Source organism: Giraffa tippelskirchi, chromosome 3 (genome assembly GCF_054371585.1).
Source record: "Giraffa tippelskirchi isolate mGirTip1 chromosome 3, T2T-mGirTip1v1.2.pri, whole genome shotgun sequence".
Classification (NCBI taxonomy): Eukaryota; Metazoa; Chordata; class Mammalia; order Artiodactyla; family Giraffidae; genus Giraffa; species Giraffa tippelskirchi.
The window spans coordinates 770354-791950 of NC_137277.1; the positions used below are offsets into that span (position 1 = coordinate 770354).

General features: G+C 49.4%; 1 protein-coding gene across 3 annotated transcripts in view; it reads right to left on the minus strand.

Moving 5' to 3' along the window:
* PRKCA (protein kinase C alpha) overlaps positions 1-21597 on the minus strand; it is a 289903-nt gene that overhangs the window by 126875 nt on the left and 141431 nt on the right. The gene's annotated exons all lie outside the window — the stretch shown is intronic.

Here is a 21597-nt window from a genome sequence, read left to right on the forward strand (position 1 = left end):
TTTGGAGTAGAAAATCCACATCTCTCTCATTGGCAAGTGGTCTGCATTCCTGCCACTTGAGATAATTCGGGTCAGAACCACCACCAGAGGAGCCCACATGAATGCTACGTATCAGTTTGTATGAAATCTGTTGTTTCTGCTCCCTTCCTGGTTAAAAGTCGACTGTTGTTGTTGTTCAGTCACTAAGTTATGTCCAACTCTGCGACCCCGTGGACTGCAGCACGCTGGGCCTCCCTGTCCTTCACCGTCTCCCGGAGCTTGCTCAGACTCACGCCCAGTGTGTCAATGATGCCATCCAACAACCTCATCCTCTGTCACCCACTTCCCCTCCTGCCCTCACTCTTTCCCAGCATCAGGGTCTTTCCAGTGAGCATTCAATTAGTACATGTGAACTGTTGTAAGGAAACTCCCTCCCCCAGTTATATTTTACATAAATATCTTCGGCTTCATTCACCAAAGACATCTGCCATCACAGGAAAGAAGCAGATGACCGTTTAGGAGGCAAAGTTTATGATACACCAGGAGAACTCAGCTACCCCGGGAAGCTGCTAACTCAACTACACTGTGTTAAATATTTTACTGACTATAAACAAGAGTAGGAATTATGCAAGTGTGCAGCTTTGGAAAGTGCATGAAAGTAACAGTCTAATTCAACTTTAATTGGATGCCTGGACACGAAACAATAATTGACTCTTTAGCTGTAACTCCAAGGTATTATATCTCATAAAGATCACATTTTCCAAGTACAGTAATTTATTTGAAAAGGCCTCATTGACTCATCAAATTCTGTCTTTAAAATGCTACCCCCATCCTGAGAAAATTAGATGCACACTCTAGAATGAAATGGCCTGCCAGATAAAATGTAATTTTAATTTGAGAAAACAAAAAGGCATGTTACTCAGTACTTTATCATTTAATAAAGTTGTGTCCGACTCTTTGCAACCCCATGGACTATACAGGGGATCTTCCCAACCCAGGGATCAAACCCAGGTCTCCTGCATTGCAGGTGGATTCTTTACCAGCTGAGCCACAAGGGAAGCCCAAGAATACTAGAGTGGGTAGCCTATCCCTTCTCCAGCGGATCTTCCCGACCCAGGGATCGAACCAGGATCTCCTGCACTGCAGGCGGATTCTTTACCAGCTGAGTTATCAGGGAAGCCCTATCACTTAATAGCATGATGGTATTTTTTTCAAGGCAAACAAACACACCACTTAACACACAGCAGCAGGTGAGGATCAGGCCTCTGCAGTCTGCTCCCGCTTGTTTTTCCAGCTTCTACCTCCGACCACAGGCCTCTCGGGGGACCCCGCCCAGCTGCGGGTTCTGAACAGTCTCGGAAATTTCCAAGGCTGTGCTCTGCCAGGTGGCTCAGTGGGTAGAGGAACTGCCTGAGATGCAGGAGAGGCAGGAGATCCGAGCTCGGTCCAATCCCTGGGTTGGGACGATCCCCTGGAGGAGGGAATGACAACCCACTCCAGTGTTCTTGCCTGGAGAACCCCACGGACAGAGGAGCCTGGCGGGCTGCAGTCCATGGGGCCGCAGCGTTGGACAGGACTGACACACAAGCATGCTGTGCCGCGAGTGCTCCGCCCTGCCCCCGGGAGTCTAACTGGAGCACTTTCCCAAGAAGCTTCCTTTGGGCATAAATAACCCCCCTGCTCTCCCCTTCATGTGCTCAGTGTGTTCATTGGGGATTTCCATGTTCTGGCTTGATTACTGGCCTGCCTGAGGTTTACCAGTTGTCCATTTCTCATCCACACACAGAAAACTCTTCAGGCCGAGGACCATCGGTGGATGCCCGTAGAAACTGGCACAAAACCCTTGCCAGTTTGATGCTAACATACATGACCTCAGTAAATTAACTGCAAAGCACAGTGTGGAAATCCTAAGCAGACAAAAAGAGAAACAGAAGAGCCTGTTTTTCATGCTGATACAGAACAGTCTCATAACCTCTCTATGATTTTAAGCTTAGGGGAAGAAACAACGTCTGGCTTGGTCCTGTGTTGTGCTCAGTCATGTCTGAGCCTTTGCGACCCCATGGACTGTAGCCCGCCAGGCTCCCCTGTCTGTGGGATTGTCCAGGCAAGAATACTGGAGTGGGTTGCCATGCCTTCCTGCAGCGGATCTTCCTGATCCAGGGATCAAACCCTGGTCTCTTATGTCTCCTGCACTGGCAGGCGTGTTCTTTACCATAAGGCCACCTAGGAAGTTCCTTGGTTTGGTCCACTCTGCTTAACATCTTTAAACATTAACTTGTAAGTTTTAAAAGCATGAAATAACTTTCCCCCATGTCTTCATACAGACCCAAAATAAGTGCAGCAAGAGTTGAAGGCCTCTGTCAATGCCTGACACTGAACTCTCACAATGGGTCTCCACAGGGCAGGTTATCAGCCTCACGCAGAACAAATGTGGTCAAACTGTTTGTAAAAATCTGCTGTGTGACCCAACAATGTGTCCGAGGCTCATGCAGACTTAGGACGTTGACATTCAATTGATAACTGAGGAGCACACCCAGATGGGAATCTTACGGCTCAGAAAGAATCATAAACCACACGACTACACATCCCTGCACATGTTTGTTCTGTGACCCTGAAGACAATAAATGTGGCATGAAGGGGAGCCACATTTTACTCGACTTTCAGCATAACGGCTTCCCTCCTTGTGTGGCTCTTGTCTGCCGCAGGCTTGCGGGGACCCACACGGCTGCAGGGCCAAGTGGTGGTGGGAAGGAACTCCGCTTTGCACAAAGACTCCAGCCTCAGGAGCACAGCGGCCTCTGCGCCTGCCTCTGCTTGGAGGGTGGGGACGACCTTTCCTCCCACATCCAAGTCCAGGAGGGAAAACTGCCTTGGATTCCCAGTTAACTGCTCTTTGTCTGTTGTAGGAATTAATTTAAGCCACAGAGTGGGGGTGGGGGGGAGTGGCGAGGGACTTATGAGGGAGCTGAGCCTCCAGAATCCTTTGGTTTCCTTGACTGTGCGGAGGGTCACCAGTGCTTTTTCAGGACCGGGGAGACAGGTGGGGGAGGGTTGGCAGAAGCACTATGCGCTGAGCCATCTCGCCGAACTGTCCTGTGCGCTTGACTCTGGCCTATCTCTGCAAAGACAGCACAGGACAGATTAAAATCTACTTAAAAAAAATAAACCTCACTTTCACATCTTGATTCATCGAACCTTATCAGAGCTGGTGCAAGGAGCAAGCCAGGCCTGTATGAGAGTCGGTTGAGAGCTTTGCCTTCCCTGTGACCAGAGTCCCTGCCCAGCCCTGTGATGGTCAGAGGACACACACGCTCACATCCAGACACTAAAGGCTCAACAAGAAACAGCCACTTCCTGCCTCTGTGGAGTTTCCTAAACTGGTCTCATCTGCTGTTCACCTCGGGGAGGGGGCGGGGGTGGGGTGGGGTCACGGAGGCTCAGAGCCGTACAAGGGTGCACACGCGTGAGCATCAGACCCTGCGCTCGCGCCAGCCACGGTGGCCCCTGAGCTGGTCCCGGACCTCATCTTCATCTCCACAAGGAGGCTCGCCACTCCTGCCTTCCAGACGGAGAGAGAAGATGCAGGCAGAGATGCAGGAGCCAGGGTGATGGAGGCAGGACCAAGGTGACTCTACAGCCTGAGTTCTCTTTCCGTCAGCTGGCTTCTCTGCCACCCCGGCCGTCCTAGCAAAGTGCTGGAGCCCCTAAGTCTGCAAGACCCGCCCTCCCCTCCGCCCGCAATAAAGGACCCTCCGGACCCTGCCTCTCTCCGAAGCCCCCACCCAGCAGCTCCCAAACCATCGCTCTGGGCTAGTCCTGAGCCAAGCCCCGCTCTGGGAAGGCAGCATCTCCAGTCTGCAGCTTATTCATCTCCCCCAGTGTCCACCCCCCGCCCCGGCCCAGGAAGGAGAGCCAGCACACACTGTCCTCCCAGCTGCCCCCTCCCGCCCCCTCGCCACGTCGGGGCTCCTGACTCAGGCTGAATGTCACCCTTTGTCTCAGAAGCCCTGGGCCGGCTCTGACGGCTGGAAAGCCTGAACAACAGTGATGAATCAGAGTATTTATTTTTGAGGTTTCCTCCAAGCTGCCTCTTCATCGGCTCTTAAATAGCAGCATTCAAGCTGCTACAGACAATTGCAGAAGTTTGCTGGCCCGGGGCAGCTGGTGGGGAGAACTTGGCCTTCCCGGCAACACAGGAGCAGCGTCGGCTGAGGCTTTCTGAGACCCGGCCAGGGGCAGATACGTTTAACTTGATTTTTAAAAATTATTTTCACATCTCTCAGGTTGCATGAGCAACCTGGACCCCTACTTCTAAGGGGGCGACCTTTTCTAAAACTGTGTTATGCTGTTCACTCTCCTCTAACGGTGTGACTGAAGACCACACATTACATCTATTTGGTGCATCTGAGTGAGCTGGTGGCCCCAGGACAGGGGGATGCATACTCTCTGAATTAAAGAACCATCGGAGGGCAGGAGGCTGATGGGAAGCCCTCATGGAAGGTGAGCCATTCTTACTGAGATTAAAACCTTAAACTCAATAACACAGTTACCAGGTCTGAGAAGGGGAAATGTAGGAAAAATTTGCAAATTAAATATTCAGTCTTTCTTGCTGTGCCACTTGACTGTTACTCACAGGACAGAAAGATATTCTCCACTTACAGCAATTATTTATACACACACAGCCCACGCCCTGCACCCCACACCCAGCCTGATGCTCTGAAGAGAGCAAAGGAGATTTTTAAAAGAAGGCAGAGAGTTAAGGGAAAAAACCAAAAGCCAACAGTGAAACTCTGAGGATGCTGGGCAGAAATACCATGATGTCAAAACACAAAACCGCCTCCAATAAAAATTATTTTAGCACATTTACCTGTGCGTGAATCAGCCGAGTGCTGAGGAGACCGGGGTGGGGGGGCTCGTCGGGGTCCTTGGACAACAAGGATAAAGTCTCATCTCTGATGGGACTGGGCCTGCAATGAGGCCTTGTGCTCAGGACCCGGAACGAGAACATGGGGGCAGAAACGGCTGCCCTGCTCCCCCTGGACCTGGCCTCCTGTGGTCCCTCAGGCACACCACCCGTCCACTAATTTGCTAACTTGAATCCTTTCTGGCAAAATGGAGAATTCTGCTTTGCTGGGGTTTCCATCCTAACCTACGAAAGGTCACGCTCAAGCCCCAAATGTCGATTACCATTACTGAATCAGAAAGGATTGTCAACAATGATGAGACTGAAAAATAAAAATAATCGCGACCACTTACTATCTTGCTGGACATTCTACCAGATGCTTTGGGCCTATTTGTTACTTAACTTCAGCCGTGCCCAACTCTTTGTGACCCTAGGGCTGTAGCCCACCAGGCTCCTCTGTCTATGGGATTTCCCAAGCAGGAATACTAGAGTGGGTTGCCATTTCCTCCTCCAGGGGATTTTCCAATCCAGGGATTGAACCCACATCTCTTGTGTGTCCTGCATTATCAGGTAGATTCTTTACCACTACACCATCCTGGACCCTTTTATTAAATATGCAAAATTTTCATTGACAGGTTCAGGTGGCAAGTTCAGATTAAGAATTTTACCATCATCCGTCAAGTAGAAATGTATTTATCTCCAAAAATAACCCATTCCTAGGTCGTAAACTTCTTAAGGGAAACAGCCCAAATCTTATTCAACCTGCCCCTGCCACCAGCAATAAAAGTTGACCTGAACAGATCTAATTTGTCCCAAAGGGCCCATTCTACAGATTCTGAGGCTCCCACCCACTCCCCAGCTGAGGGGTAGAAACCCTCTCAGTTCCCTCTCAACTCCTCTGAGATAATGAGCATTTCTTGACTCATTTCCCATCCATAAGATCAGGGTGAAAACAGGCAATCTTGTCTGAGTCACAGGGAAATGTGAAGATAAAAACTAGGAGTGTACGTCCCAGCAGAGAAGGGGAGCACTGAGCTGATGCTTCTGGACTGTGGTTGGAGAAGACTCCTGAGAGTCCCCTGGACTGCAAGGAGACCCAGCCAGTCCGTCCAAAAGGAGATCAGTCCTGGGTGCTCATTGGAAGGACTGATGCTGAAGCTGAAGCTCCAATACTTTGGCCACCAGATGGGAAGAGCCAACTCACTGGAAAAGACCCTGATGCTGGGAAAGATTGAAGGCAAGAGGAAAAGGGGGCAACAGAGGGTGAGATGGCTGGATGGCACTCATCGACTCAATGGACATGAATTTGAGCAAACTCCGGAAGACAGTGGAGGACAGGGAAGCCTGGCGTGCTGCAGTCCGTGGGTTTGCAAAGAGTCAAACATGACTTAGCGATTGAACTACAACACACCAATTAACACCTATATTATCTGAAATTAACAGGCCAGCACCTACACTGACTAACTGCAAGTGACAAGGAAAATCCTGGCAAGAAGACCTTACTCTCATGCCCAATAAAAACAACACAAAAATGATGCAATACCAGATTCCTTCTCTACCTGGAAATGTGACTCATTTGCATACTCATGGACTAACTGATGGGAAGGTGAAGTCTGCCTAACTCCCAGACAAGGAGGTATGTGCCTTTTCAGTAATTTTCCCAGGAAGTTAAGGGGCATAGCTTCCACAATGCAAAACTGCACTGGCTCCCATCTGGTAGCAGTTTTTCTAAAAAGGATCGTACACACTGCTACATTTAAAATGGGTAACTAACAAGGACCTACTGTACGGCACAGGAAACTCTGTTCAATGTTATGGATGGGAGGAGAGTTTGAGGGAGAATGGACACAGGTATATGGTCAACTACAAACTGGCACTCGCCAGGAGCATTTGCCATCTGCCTGTGCTGCTGCAGCTGCTGCCCTGACACTCCCTGCAGGGCATTCAGGGTGGAGAGTGAGGCGCTCTATGCTCCAGGGAAACTGGGGCAACAGGTCTTCAGACAGTTAAGATCTTTTCAGGGACTGATTTCATGATCCCAATCCTTGCATCTCCTCATATCTAGAAAAGCACTAAATCCCTTCATGGTGACACCAGCTCCTCGAGACCAGCAGAAAACCTCTTGTAGAGAAAGCACTCGATTGCACTGAACTCCGTCTTTACCAGAATCGGATGTGTTGCTGTGAGCAAGCCCCACACAGTCTGCTCTTTGAACTCCACGACAACCCTCTGATGGTCCCGGATCTGGACGTGCGCTCAGCAGCCCCTGAGGTCTGCCCTGGGGGGTGGGGATGATGGTGGCTGCACCCCCCACCCTACAGCTCATGGGGGCCAAGCAGCCAGCTCAAGGTCGCAGAACCAGGAAGTGGAGGAGTCACTGCAGCGCAGCTCTTCCGACGCTGAAGTTAACCATGTTAAACCCGTCCTAACAGCATCCAGATATCTCAATTTGCATCATCCTTCTCTTCCCAGACGGTATAATCTAATATACACTGCAACCTCATAAAGCATCTCCTTAGGGGTTTTGTTTTCCAATCCGTGCACCTCCCCATGGCTCTTCTGTGAATGCGCCTTCCTTGATGGGGAGGGCCCAGCCACATACACAACGAACGAATTAGAGACAGCCATGAAGGTTCCAGCCGCTGGAGGATGAGCTCGTGTCTCTCCGACGTCACTTTCTCGAGACCACGACACGGCACTGCGTACAGGGCTGTGACAGGTGACAGGCTGAGGGGACTGCAGGAAATAAATGCCAGGATTTGGAAAGTGCTGCTGCTGCTGCTGCTGCTAAGTTGCTTCAGTCGTGTCCGACTCTGTATGACCCCATAGACGGCAGCCCACCAGGCTCTGCTGTCCTTGGGATTCTCCAGGCAAGAACACTGGAGTGGGTTGCCATTTCCTTCTCCAATGCATGAAAGTGCAAAGTGAAAGTGAAGTCGCTTAGTTGTGTCTGACTCTTCGAGACCCCATGGACTGCAGCCTACCAGGCTCCTCCGTCCATGGGATTTTCCAGGCAAGAGTACTGGAGTGGGGTGCCATTGCCTTCTCCTTTGGAAAGTGGGACACAGGCAAAAATTTAAAAACAAGAATTTTAAGAGATGTCTCTAAAGGCAAGGAGCCAAACCCAGGTAGGAAATGGAAATTAGGAGTCTATATGAATACAGAGACAGAGGCAACGGCCATCCTAGGAGGACTGGACAGATAACGAGCAACAGTGGCGGGGAGGGGGCAGGAGACACGGGTGCCGACCACCCAACACACTCCGGGAAGGACATTATTCCAGAAACAAGTCTTCACTTTGACCTCAGTGCAGGCATGTTACAGAGCGGACGCAACACACTCCGGGAAGGACATTATTCCAGAAACAAGTCTTCACTTTGACCTCAGTGCAGGCATGTTACAGAGCGGACGCGGGGGACCTGGCCTGAGTGACTGCCGCCCCGCTGTGCGGACCCTCTTTCCAACAAGGGGATGGACCAGAGGACCCCGCAGCCTCACAATGCCCTGAGACCCCTGGACTCTGCCTTTCTTGGTGAGAGAACAAGAAGCGGGAGCAGCCAGAACCCAGGGAGTGAGCCGGCAGGGACAGGGCGGAAGGCCGGGCAGCCACCGCAGAGACGGGCAGACGCCCCAGAGGCCGGGTCAGGCGCCTCCCGCCTGTCAGGGGCCCAGAGCCGGGGGCGGCGGCGGCTCCGGGCCCCAGGGAGGCAGGCTGCAGCAGCTGCCCGCCTGTGTGTGCTATCACCTGTCCCTCCAGCCGGCCGTTCACTTCTCTCTCTGCCAGGGGCTGGCAGGAGGTTAGAGTCCCTGGCCTGACAGGCCCCAGGTCAGCAGATGCCTATTTATGCTCAGAGACAGCGTGAGCAAACCTGATCTCCATCAGTCAAAGTGTGAGTCCCGCATAAGTGGCCGTAGAGACGGGTGGTGAAGTGTGGTGTGTCTGTGTGGTCACTCGTGTCTGACTCTTTGTGACCCCATGGACTGCAGCCCACCAGGCTCCTCCGTCCATGGGATTCTCCAGGCAAAAGTACTGGAGTGAGGTGCCATTGCCTTCTCCGACCAGTCTTCCTAGGTTTGCATATAATCTGATTTTGAACTTCAAATTCTACCACTTACTCTCCTCTAACATTTAAAAATCACTTGCTGCCTCTTAGTCTTAACCACTCAACCAAAATAAGCCCGCTAATAGCTGAATCAGAATGCACCAGCCATGAAAAGGTAGCATCTTTGTAACTTTTGGAAGCGTCTTCTCTTCAGTTGCTTATGCTGTGTCAGTTTTCCACTCTCGCTGTAACTAAAGCACCAAAGGCTTGGCTTAGAACAGCCCGCGGGCCCCAACCTTGCTGGCACCAGGGACCAGTTTGGTGGAAGACAACTCTTCCACGAGCAGGGCCTGTGGGGGTGGAAGTGCACTGCATTCTTGCGTGCTTTGTCTCTATCATTATTACACCAGTTCCACCTCAGATGATCAGGCAGTAGGTCCCAGAGATTAGGGACCCCAGGAAACACAGGTTTATTATGTTGCAGCCGGGAGGTCAGTGGTCCAAAGTGAGACCTTCAGGGCTATAACCTAGGTGGGGGCGGCGCTGTGCTCCTTCTGGGGGCCGCGGTATCCTTGCTTTTTCCAGCCTTGAGAGGCTATACATCCTCCAAGGCTCATGGCCCCTCCTCATCCTCAAAGCAGAATACTCCTCCCTCTGCTTCATTATCCTTTTCTGACTTTGACTCTCTTGTTTCACTCTTATAATTATCTGCCTAGATAATCGGCCTGCTAGAGAACTGGCCTGCAGGACAATCTCTCCATCTCAAGATCTTAACCACGTCTGCAGAGCACATTTTGCAGACTTACCTGCACAGGTAAGGCATCATTCACAGGTCCTGGGTATGAGGATGAGGGTATCTTTCAGGGGTCATCACTGTCTACTGCATAGAGATACATATTTATTACACGGGTCCAAGGAGGCATCTGCAGCAATTTTACGTCACCTTTTTTGGGGGGGGAGGTTTTGCCGCAGGGCACAGGCTTAGTTGCCTCTGGGGTATTTGGGATCTTAGTTCCCCAACCAGGGATTGTATCTGTGTCCCCTGCATTGGAAGGTCTCCTTTCACTGGACCACCAGGGACATCCCAATATATCTTCTTGTACGAAACTCTGTATTACAAACATTCCCATGTATCCATATAGTCATCAAGATTGTTTTTAAACCATATAAAGTTTCATCTAGTTGAGAAAACCCACTATAAATATAAGGTGAGGGGTGGCAGTGGTGGTTTAGTAGCTAAATTGTGTCCAACTCTTTTGTGACCCCATGGACCGCAGCCCGCCAGGCTCCTCTGTCCATGGGATTTTCCAGGCAAGAATACTGGAGTGGATTGCCATTTCCTTCTCCAGGGGATCTTCCTGACCCAGGAATCGAACCCGGGTCTCCTGCATTGCAGGCAGATTCTTTACCGACAGAGCTATGAGGGAAGTCCATGGTAAGGGGTGATGGGTTTAATATCATGAATAGTTTTTCCTTTTAAATTTTCTCTGTAATATTTTACAAAAAATAATTTTATTAATTTTCAGAAAAAGGAGTGAGGAAAATAAAAAGCGGCATGGAGAGATGCTGACCCGTGGGGCTGGGACCAGCGCCAAGCTGACGGAGGGGGGCCTGGTGCACAAAGGTCTGCAGTACCCCCCAGGAAGAGGGTGCTCCGGTCTGCACTGCATTCCACACAAAAGACAATCGGACTGTCTTTCAGCAGAACAGGCACAATCACCCTATTGTCCAGCCTCATGAATGATCTCCAGAGCCACGAAGCAGGGACAGGAAAGGCAGGAGCAGCCACGCTCCCTCATTAGAGCCCTCTGGTCTCAATGTGGCCGCTCGTGAGCTCTGGGGAAAGGATTAGGGCTTGCAGATGCAAATTGTATTGGACTCCACAGCCAGGATTACCTGATGTCCCTGCTTTACAGAAACACACAGGAATCAGAGTGCAACGCACACTAAAAAATACTAAAAGATGCTGGGGGCCGGGGAGGGTGTGTCGGGGGAGGCTGGGGAGACGGAGGCTACAAGTGAATCTGCTCACACCAACTGTTCAGTCACGCAGCACAGAATGCGGTCAGCAAGCTTGCTCTTTGTAAAGGGCCCGAGAGGGAGGCCTTTCAGCTCTGCAGGCCACTCACGCGTCATGATCACCAGCCGACTCTTGCTAGAGGGCCAGGGCAGCCATACACAACTCAAGGCCATACACAAGCCATGCACGGCACAGCTGTGTGCCCGTGAGACGTTCAGAGCACAAGCTAGGGTCCGGCCCATCCAGCTGTGGTCTGCAACCCTTCGTGCAGAAGGACAGGCGTCTTCATGCAAAGATGAAACTATCCCCAAGCTGCTTCCCCACCCTCACTGATCTCATCCACCTTTGTGCTCATCTTCAGCAAGCCTTGGCTGTGGTTTTTTAAAGGTATTTATTTACTTGGTTGTGCCAAGTCTTTGCTGCAGAACGTGAGATCTAGTTCCCAGACCAGGTATCACACCAGAGTCCCCTGCAATGGGTCCAGTCTTAGCCTCTGGACCACCAATCAGGGAGGTCCCAAGTCTTGGCTGTTTCTAAACACCAGACGAGGCAGTATGGGCTTCCCTGGTGGCTCGGTGGTGAAGAATCACCTACAAGGCAGGAGACCCTGGTTCGATCCCTGGATCGGGACGATCCTCCGGAGAAAGGAATGGCAACCCACTCCAGTATTCTTGCCTGGAGAATCCCCATGAACAGAGGAGCCTGGCAGGCTACGGTCCACAGGGTGGCAAAAAGTCAGACACGACTAAGCGACTAAGTTCAGTTCAGTTCAGTCGCTCAGTCGTGTCCGACTCTCCGCGACCCCATGAACCGCAGCACGCCAGGCCTCTCTGTCCATCACCAACTCCCAGAGTCTACCCAAACCCATGTCCATCAAGTCGGTGATGCCATCCAACCATCTCATCCTCTGTCGTCCCCTTCTCCTCCCGCCCCCAATCCTACCCAGCGTTAGAGTCTTTTCCAATGAGTCAATTCTTTGCATCAGGTGGCCAAAGCATTGGAGTTTCAGCTTCAACATCAGTCCTTCCAATGAACATCGAGGATTGATCTCTTTTAGGATGGATTGATTGGATCTCCTTGCAGTCCAAGGGACTCTCAAAAGTCTTCTCCAACACCACAGTTCAAAAGCATCAATTCTGCGGTGCTCAGCTTTCTTCACCGTCCAACTCTCACATCCATACATGATCACTGGAAAAACCATAGCCTTCACTAGCCGGACTTTTGTTGGCAAAGTAATGTCTCTGCTTTTAAATATGCTATCTAGGTTGGCCATAACCTTCCTTCTAAGGAGTAAGCGTCTTTTAATTTCATGGCTGCAATCACCATCAGCAATGATTTTGGAGCCCAAAAAAAATAAAGTCTGACACTGTTTCCACTGTTTCCCATCTATTTCCCATGAAGTGATGGGATCAGATGCCATGATCTTAGTTTTCTGAACGTTGAGCTTTAAGCCAACTTTTTCACTCTCCTCCTTCACCTTCATCAAGAGGCTCTTTAGTTCTTCTTCACTTTCTGCCATAAGGGTGGTGTCATCCGCATATCTGAGGTTATTGATATTTCTCCCGGCAATCTTGATTCCAGCTTGTGTTTCTTCCAGCCCAGCGTTTCTCATGATGTACTCTGCATAGAAGTTAAATAAGCAGGGTGACAATATACAGCCTTGACGTACTCCTTTTCCTATTTGGAACCAGTCTGTTGTTCCATGTCCAGTTCTAACTTGCTTCCTGACCTGCATACAGGTTTCTCAAGAGACAGGTCAGATGGTCTGGTATTCCCATCTCTTTCAGAATTTTCCACAGTTTATTGTGATCCACACAGTCAAAGGCTTTGGCATAGTCAATAAAGCAGAAATAGATGTTTTTCTGGAACTCTCTTGCTTTTTCGATGATCCAGCGGATATTGGCAATTTGATCTCTGGTTCCTCTGCCTTTTCTAAAACCAGCTTGAACATCTGGAAGTTCACCGTTCACGTATTGCTGAAGCCTGGCTTGGAGAATTTTGAGCATTACTTTACTAGCATGTGAGATGAGTGCAATTGTGTGGTAGTTTGAGCATTCTTTGGCATTGCTTTTCTTTGGGATTGGAACGAAAACTGACCTCTTCCAGTCCTGTGGCCACTGCTGAGTTTTCCAAATTTGCTGGCATATCGAGTGCAGCACTTTCACAGCATCACCTTTGAGGATTTGAAATAGCTCAACTGGAATTCCATCACCTTCACTAGTTTTGTTCATAGTGATGCTTTCTAAGGCCCACTTGACTTCACATTCCAGGATGTCTGGCTCTAGGTGAGTGATCACACCATCGTGATTATCTGGGTCATGAAGATCTTTTTTGTACAGTTCTTCTGTGTATTCTTGCCACCTTTTCTTAATATCTTCTGCTTCTGTTAGGTCCATCCCATTTCTGTCCTTTATCAAGCCTATCTGTGCATGAAATGTTCCTTTGGTATCTCTAATTTTCTTGAAGAGATCTCTAGTCTTTCTCAATCTGTTGTTTTCCTCTATTTCTTTGCACTGATCGCTGAGGAAGGCTTTCTTATCTCTCCTTGCTATTCTTTGGAACTCTGTATTCAGATGGGAATATCTTTCCTTTTCTCCTTTGCTTTTCACTTCTCTTCCCAGCTATCTGTAAGACCTCCGGAGACAGCCATTTTGCTTTTTTGCATTTCTTTTCCATGGGGATTGTCTTGATCCCTGTCTGCTCTACAATGTCACGAACCTCTGTCCATAGTTCATCAGGCACTCTGTCTATCAGGTCTAGTCCCTTAAATCTATTTGTCACTTCCACTGTATACTCATAAGGGATTTGATCTAGGTCATACCTGAATGGACTAGTGGTTTTCCCTACTTTCTTCCATTTAAGTCTGAATTTGGCAATAAGCAGTTCATGATCTGAGCCACAGTCTGCTCCCGGTCTTTTTTTTGCTGACTGTATAGAGCTTCTCCATCTTTGGCTGCAAAGAAAATAATCAATCTGATTTCGGTGTTGACCATCTGGTGATGTCCACGTGTAGAGTCTTCTCTTGTGTTGTTGGAATAGGGTGTTTGCTATTACCAGTGCGTTCTCGTGGCAAAACGCTATTAGCCTTTGCCCTGCTTCATTCTGTACTCCAAGGCCAAATTTACCTGTTACGCCAGGTGTTTCTTGACTTCCTACTTTTGCATTCCAGTCCCCGATAATGAAAAGGACATCTTTTTTGGGTGTTAGTTCTAGAAGGTCTTGTAGGTCTTCATAGAACCGTTCAACTTCAGCTTCTTCGGCGTTACTGGTCGACTAAGTCCATGAGGTGGTATATTTCGTTACTGACCCCAACTCTCCACTCTTGCCTGTATCTATGCCCTCTTTCACATGACTCTGGAATTCCTCCCATAAATGTCAAGAATATTTCCTGGCCTCCTGACTTTGGGCTCATTCAAGTGACTTGCTTGGTCCAACAGAAAGTGAAAGTCGCTTAGTCGTGTCCAACTCTTTGAGACCCCACGGCCTCCACAGTCCATGGAATTCTCCGGGCCAGAATACTGGAGTGGGCAGCCTTTCCCTTCTCCAGGGGATCTTCCCAACCCAAGGATTGAACCCAGGTCTCCCGCATTGCAGGAGGATTCTTTACCAGCTGAGCCACAGGGAAACCCTGGTCCAACAGAATGAGGCACAAATGCTAATGTGCCTGCTTCACATCTACAGGAAGCAAACTTGGGGTTTGTTCTTCTCGGGCTTCTGCCAGCCCTGGGGCGACGCACCCCGGTGGGAGGAGGATGAGAGGTGCGCAGTGCCACCTGGACCGTGGCTGCACCACGAGAAAGCAGGGTGCCCAGCTGAGCCCAGGGGACGTCATCGACCTCTTGCGACCTGCAGGTTACGTAAATGGTGATACCAGGGTGCTTTGTTAGGTGACCCAGCAAATTGATACGGACACTATACCAATCAGAAAGCGAACGACCACTTTACTGCAAACCCACCTAATCACTGCCACAGAAATCATCTCCATATAAAGTCTCGGAACAATGTGCTAATTGAAACACACACATACATAGTATGTGTGTGTGTATATGTGTGTGTGTGTGTGCTGTATATATGTTGTTGTTCAGTCGTTAAGTCATGTCCAACTCTTTGTGACCCCATGGACTGCAGCACGCCAGGCTCCTCTGTCCCTCACTATCTCCCAGAGTTTGCTCAAGCTCATGTCCATTGAGTCGGCGATGCTATCTAACCATCTCATCCTCTGCCACTCCCTTCTCCTTTTGCCTTCCATCTTTTTCCATCAGGGTATGTGTGTGTGTGTGTGTGTGTGTGTATGTGTGTGTATACACACAGTTCAGGTATATACTTACATATCTCAAATATATGTTTACTTTAAAACTTGTTTGACTAATTTCATTATTAATAAGTGTTCTAGGTATTTCCTTATAGTAGTGTATAACAGCTTTTATCTATGAATCAGAATAGATATCTACATAGCAATATAGTTAACACAAGCAATTTCCAAAATTTTTCAGTCCCAGTGGTATATCATTTTCAGGCCACTTCATAAAACACTGGGCTTGGCATCTGAACCCACACGAACCAGGTCCCCAGGCGCCTCCTCCCGCCCACACCCAGAGCATCACACTCACACACAGACCTGCACACCTGGCCGCCACAGCTCAGGCGGTTCTGTTCAAAGCGCATCTCTCAGTGGATGATTTCAAACACGCAGTCATCTTCCAGAGCCAACCTTCCAAAGACTACGTCATTCACACAAATGGCAGGTATATCAATGTCTATATTAATAAACACATACATGTTTACAACTTTCCATTTTGACAACAGAAACAATTTGCACGGATGCTGACGGCGAGCATTTGGAGGCAGCTGATGGGAACTTGGGCAGCTGCATCCGCTGCACGGTGGTTGGTCCATAGTGCCGGGAACAGAAAGCAACGAGGCACAATGAACGCCTTCGACCGGAAGTGCAGCAAACACCTTGGTGGAAAGACGGCTCAAGCTGGAGCCGCGAGACCCCTGATGGTTGCCTGGTCCTCCGGCCACCCCTGCCCTTGCCCCACAACCCAGGAAGCTGGGGCTTCAGAAGCTAGCCGGGGGCAGACAGAGGACAAGTCAGAGTTCACAGAGCTTTAAGCTCCTTCACTACCCCCAGCTGACAGTTTTCAGCGGTGTAAACAAGCTTTTGAATATACGCAACTAAAAATAGCCCTTAGTCAGAGTCTTGTATTAGATACGTTGACGTCATCAGAAGGCAGTTCTGTTGGTTACGAGCCTCTGCCACATTCACTCTGAAATGTCACCCAAGTCCCTGCCACCCCCCAGACCCCACCCCCACCCCGGTCCAGACTCTCTCCTTCCAGCATCTTCCAGCAGCCTGAACTTCATCCCAAGTCCCCCCTTCATCCAAAGCTCACCCGAACCCAAGCGCATTTGCTTTTCTCATCCGTGTGCATCAAATATTTGTCAGAAGAGGGAGTGTTCTCCCTAATTCCTCTGCACACTTCACAGATCTGAGCACCGACACACGTTTTAGTTAACATCATAACAGCTAATATTTACTGCATCATTTCTACGAGACGGGAGATGAGCTAAAAGCCTCTTACATGCATTATTTCAGTGAGTTCATCCCGGAACTCCACACATAAGGATGATTCCTTACCCTCTGCACACAGATAAAGGAACAGTGGTTTGGAGACGTTCATTGACCTGCTCAAGGTCACACAACTAGTAAGGGTGTCTGGAGCTGAGGTTCAACACCAGGAGTGTTAGACTCTCAAGTTTATGCTTCCTCAGACCTGGTCCTTCCCAGCGAAGACCTGCCTGGGTCTGCAGTGGGGCCAGGAGACGCATTATGGAAAGCACCCCAGGCTATCCAGGTGAGCATCCAGACTTGGGGTCTCTGCCCTACACTTGCAGACCAACACTGACAGACAGAAGCCAGAGTGACAGCGAGCCCACCCGCCGTCTCCTCGGAGGACTCAGGCGGTGCACAGGGCGGGGAGGCTGCCTCTTGCCTGGACTCAGCACCTCCCACTGGACTCCCCCACCCCGTCTCTGGGCGCTGATGGAAACCAGAGCACCCCAGACTGCTCTTCCAGGGGAGTGGAGGCAGCGCTGAAGGTCCTCTCGAAGGTCCTGACGGCACGGCCCGTGAAGGGAGCAGGGCTCGAGGCTCCACCACGTTCACGGCAGGTCTCAGGACGAAAATCATTCTAGCCCTTCTTTGGGGGCCTGACTTTTTTCTTCAGGGAGTCACCCACACATGCCACGTGTCAGCCAACGACAGACCAGCCACACAGTCTCACTCCGCTGTGCCCAACCTCAGGAGAGACGCTATGACTTTCACTGCTGTACCCAGTAAACCGGGCGTGGGAAACACCCTCAGTACCCTGTCAGTTCACCCTGAGCAGCTGGTCCCTCCTCTCTCTACAGTGATGGAGTTCAGCACAAACCACCTGCAGGGGACTAATTCAGCCCCTCTGTAAGAGAAAAATATAACACCTGGGATGGACTGATTCTGAAGCTGAAGCCGCAATACTTTGGCCACCTGATGCAAAGAGCCGACTCACCAGAAAAGACCCTGATGCTGGGAAAGATTGAGGGCAGGAGGAGGGGCGGCAGAGAGTGAGATGGTTGGATGGCATCGTCAAGTCAATGGACATGAGTGTGAGCAAACTGAGGGAGACAGTGAAGGACAGGGGAGCCTGGCGTGCTGCCGTCCATGGGGTCACAAACAGTGAGACGCGACTGACAACAAGGACTGAGATTCTCCAGGAGGTCACAGGCATCAGCTCTCAGTCAGCCTCGCGCTTCCCCCTGCTCAGGGCTCCCCTCTCTCCTGCTCAGTCAGCCCCGCTCCCCCTTCACTGCCCTCTCCTTCTGGTTCCACTAACAGCAGGAACTCCTTTCGCCTAGCGGAATTGAGATAGACTCAGAGACACTCCTGAAGATACTGAAAGGAAATAAACACAGAAATTGCAAGCAGTCAGAAAAAAAGCACAGGAGGGAGGGTGCTGAGTGCAGGGTCCCGTCCCACACCCCCGGCTCACGGGCTTGGCCCCAGGTCAACGCTGTCCCATCACCCCTCCAGGCTCGGGGCCCATGCTCCTCCTTGGGGCTCCGGTCTGCCTCCACCCAGAGGATGCCCGCCTGGGGACCCCGTGGACACCGTGAGGACTTCCTGGTCCAGACCGAGCGAAAGATCGCATGTCCCAGGCATGCAGGATGGGAGCTGAAACATGGACCAGGGAGGAATGAGAGACTGAACAGTAGCTAAAGGGGCCATGAGTTGAAAGAAGGGTTCTTTCTGAGCTAAATCTGAGTTCCTCAATTTTTCTGCACTTGAATATTTTATTTCAAAGAACATCCAGTATTTTCACGACTGATCTAAAAGCAGAAACCAGGTCTCCCTGTCTCCTAAGGGAGCGACGTTCTCCTCTTTCACAGAGTAAAGGACTGAAACAATTCCTGACCCTGTTTCTTTTCTTACACACATAGTATCGTATCGGTGAAGCTGAGAGGGCTTCATTCTCGACAAGAAATCTAAATCTGTCTCAGCCTGTCCTTCCTTTCAGCACAGGTTTCTAACTTAGGACTTCCTAAAGGATGCAGATTGAGCCAGACTAGACTCATCACTGCATAATTGGAAATTTACTTTTAGCTGTCCCAATTAACCAAAAAAGGAGGGAAAATCACATTTCAATTTTCCTGAGGGGGGAAAAGAAGTTGAACCTCATCTTGCCATTGATAGTATATTTTGAGATCCTAGAGACAGTGCTTATCAAGAAAACTAAGTGTAAAGCAATCGAAAAATTAGAGAAAAAATTCTGTGGTCGCACACGCCTATTATCCTCATAGACAAGTTTATATCTGAAAGCTGAAAACATGTTTAAAGGCTAAAAAATGAGAATTCTGACTTGATCATCATTCCACTCTCTATACCCATCACTACAATATGCCATTATTCCCACACTATATAAAAACATGAGTTAGCAATTGACAAATTCTTTCAATGTCTGTGAATACACTTGCTAGAGAAACTGCCGACTGCTGCAGAAACCCTGCAAATGTCAAATATTTTTAGGACTTTTCTTTGGAAAGGGGCAATTTTTCAATCAAAATAAGCTGAAGCTACAATTTGGTTTGTATGGGGGGGGCGGGTTGCCAGAGGACGCTGCTTCATGTCACATGTTGTCTGAAGCACCTTATAAGTTAAGCTCCCCACCCCCGGCCCTGGCCTCCCACCACACCAGTGATGCCCTGGTTTGAGACTTTTAAATCATTGCTGTTAAAAAAGAAAACAAACTCTGTAGCAGGTTTTCTAAAAGCAGCAAAATTGGGAATGACAAACCCAGGAGCATTGTGCTGTGTCCAAAACAGCACTGCAAGTGGACCTGGGATTGTTTTCCTTGTCCTGTTATGCTGCAGGGAGACGCTTGGAAAACCAACAGCCAGTTAGGAATAAGAACGCAGGATGCTAGCACTCATGTGGTTAATCGTTTCTAAAGCCCGGGCAAAAAGTATGTTTATAAATGATAAATCTGGACACCTGAAGTTTATAAAGGGCATGCTTGCTAACAGCATGAACTTTGACAAGTTGAATCCGACCTACTCTTTGACAGTGAGATAAACACACGATTTTTTTTTTCATTCTGTTATCCTGTCCTTCCAAGAGCTCAGAAATGCAAACCCACCTTATTCAGCGCCCTTCTTTAAACAGTGGTGTGGGTGAGCTCTGTGAGTGACCTACAAGCTTACGTGGCAACATGAACTGTCCCGAATCACGTCCACAGCCAACTCATCCCCAGAAACACGTCCTAGGCTGGGTGCCTCTCAGGCAGAGCGCGTCACCGCACAGCCTGCTATACACACACAGGTCTCTGGGCCCCTTTCCCAGGCCTGCCGATTCAGCACACCGTCAGCACCTGAGCGCTGTCAGCCTGCCTCACCTGCAGGCTCTGTGGCAACCGTGGATCAAAAATAACAGGGAAACAAAATTTCCAGTGAGTTCCATAGGGTAAAACTTGAATTTGCCATGCAAGGGCAACTATTTATACAACATTTACATTGTATTTACAACTATTTACATAGCATTTACATTGTATTAGGTATTACAAGTAGTCCAGAGATGATTTAAAGTGAAGGGGGGAACACGTGCATAGCTTACATGCAAACACTGCGCCATTTTATACACGGGAGCATCCGCGGGTGGTGGGGGCAGGGAGGGATGACTGCGTCTGACTTGTATTTCTAACGAGCTCCCAGGTGATGCTCAGAGACAGGTGGGAGTCCACCTGCAGAAGCTCTGCCCTGGGATACAGTGAAGGGCATGGCGGACGAGCAGGAACCACGCACAAGGGCCTCTGTCATCAGACCCCAGTCCAACCTCAGGGCTTCTGCCGGCAGCATCACTGACGGAAAGCTGAGGGAGGACCCTCAGGCCCAGGGAGGTGGTGGTATTCTCTGGGGAGTGAGAAGGCAAGCACAAACCCCCAGGGCGTGGTGGTCCACCATCCTTCAAGCGATTCACCCCCCTCACCCCATCCACACAGCCACGTGCAGTGTTTACACACCCCCTCCTGACGCCTGACTGGGCTCCCTCGCAGCCTGGAAGCCGCCAAGCATTCAGGCAGGCACAGCCGATTCTCCTCTCAGGAGCCAATTTCTACCTCTAATCGGTTTGGGGATTTATGTTGGGAATTTGGGACTTTCCAACAGTCCTTTTAACTTTTGTCTTGCTCGTTTCCTGGACCACTCAAACTTCCCAAATCCTCTTTTCTCAACAAGATACCCCTAACTGAACGTTCAGTCCTGATCTGCCTGGACCAGACACCATGCACCCCCATAACGGAAATCACGAGTGCCTGTCGCTTGTCCTTCTCCAAGGCTCCTGAGGCTCAGGACGCCGGTGTTTGCGTCTGGTGAGGGGCACAGTTATGTCTTTCGTGTAAGCTCCAAAAACAGAGCTCCGTGTTTTCTACAATATGCATCGTAGCACATCATTTAATAAAGGCTCTGTGTTGACGATATGACCTGCAGTAACCCTCTGCATCAGGGGGTCCCTTACACTGGATAACAAAGCAACGCCAAGGTCTGTTTCCATGACAACAGCAGCATCACACAGGAAAGAGAAGGAGAGGATACAGAGGCTCTTTAGAAACCGCTACTAAATGCATATCCAGTTTGAGACTGAAAACAATAATCTGGGCATTAGATTTGGGGTTAAAATCTTTTCCTTCTTGAACATATTCTCTAATGATGTGACTATTTTTAAACGTCCAATAGGAAGATTCAGAACACTTATAAATACTATCCATCTGCCAAATTTCAGGAGGTCTAAAATTAGGTTACTAGGTTCATCAATTTCCCTTAGAAGATTCTAGTAGGGAGAGACCAAACCTTTCCGGTGGCAATAACAGGGAGATGCTGATAATCCAAATGCTATGAAAATAAATCGCATTCATTTAAAAGCTAAAAATTAATGAACTCCCCAACCCCATAATTTCTCCCAAATAAAATTAAAATGGGAAGTGTTTTACAAGATATGAGTTTTAGCAGGCCCTTCAGATAATTTATCGAGGCACACACTGAAAATAACTCACAGTGATGTGTATTATAACTAAATCATATTATAAACAAACATGTGAGAAGAAAAGTGTATTTTTCTATTG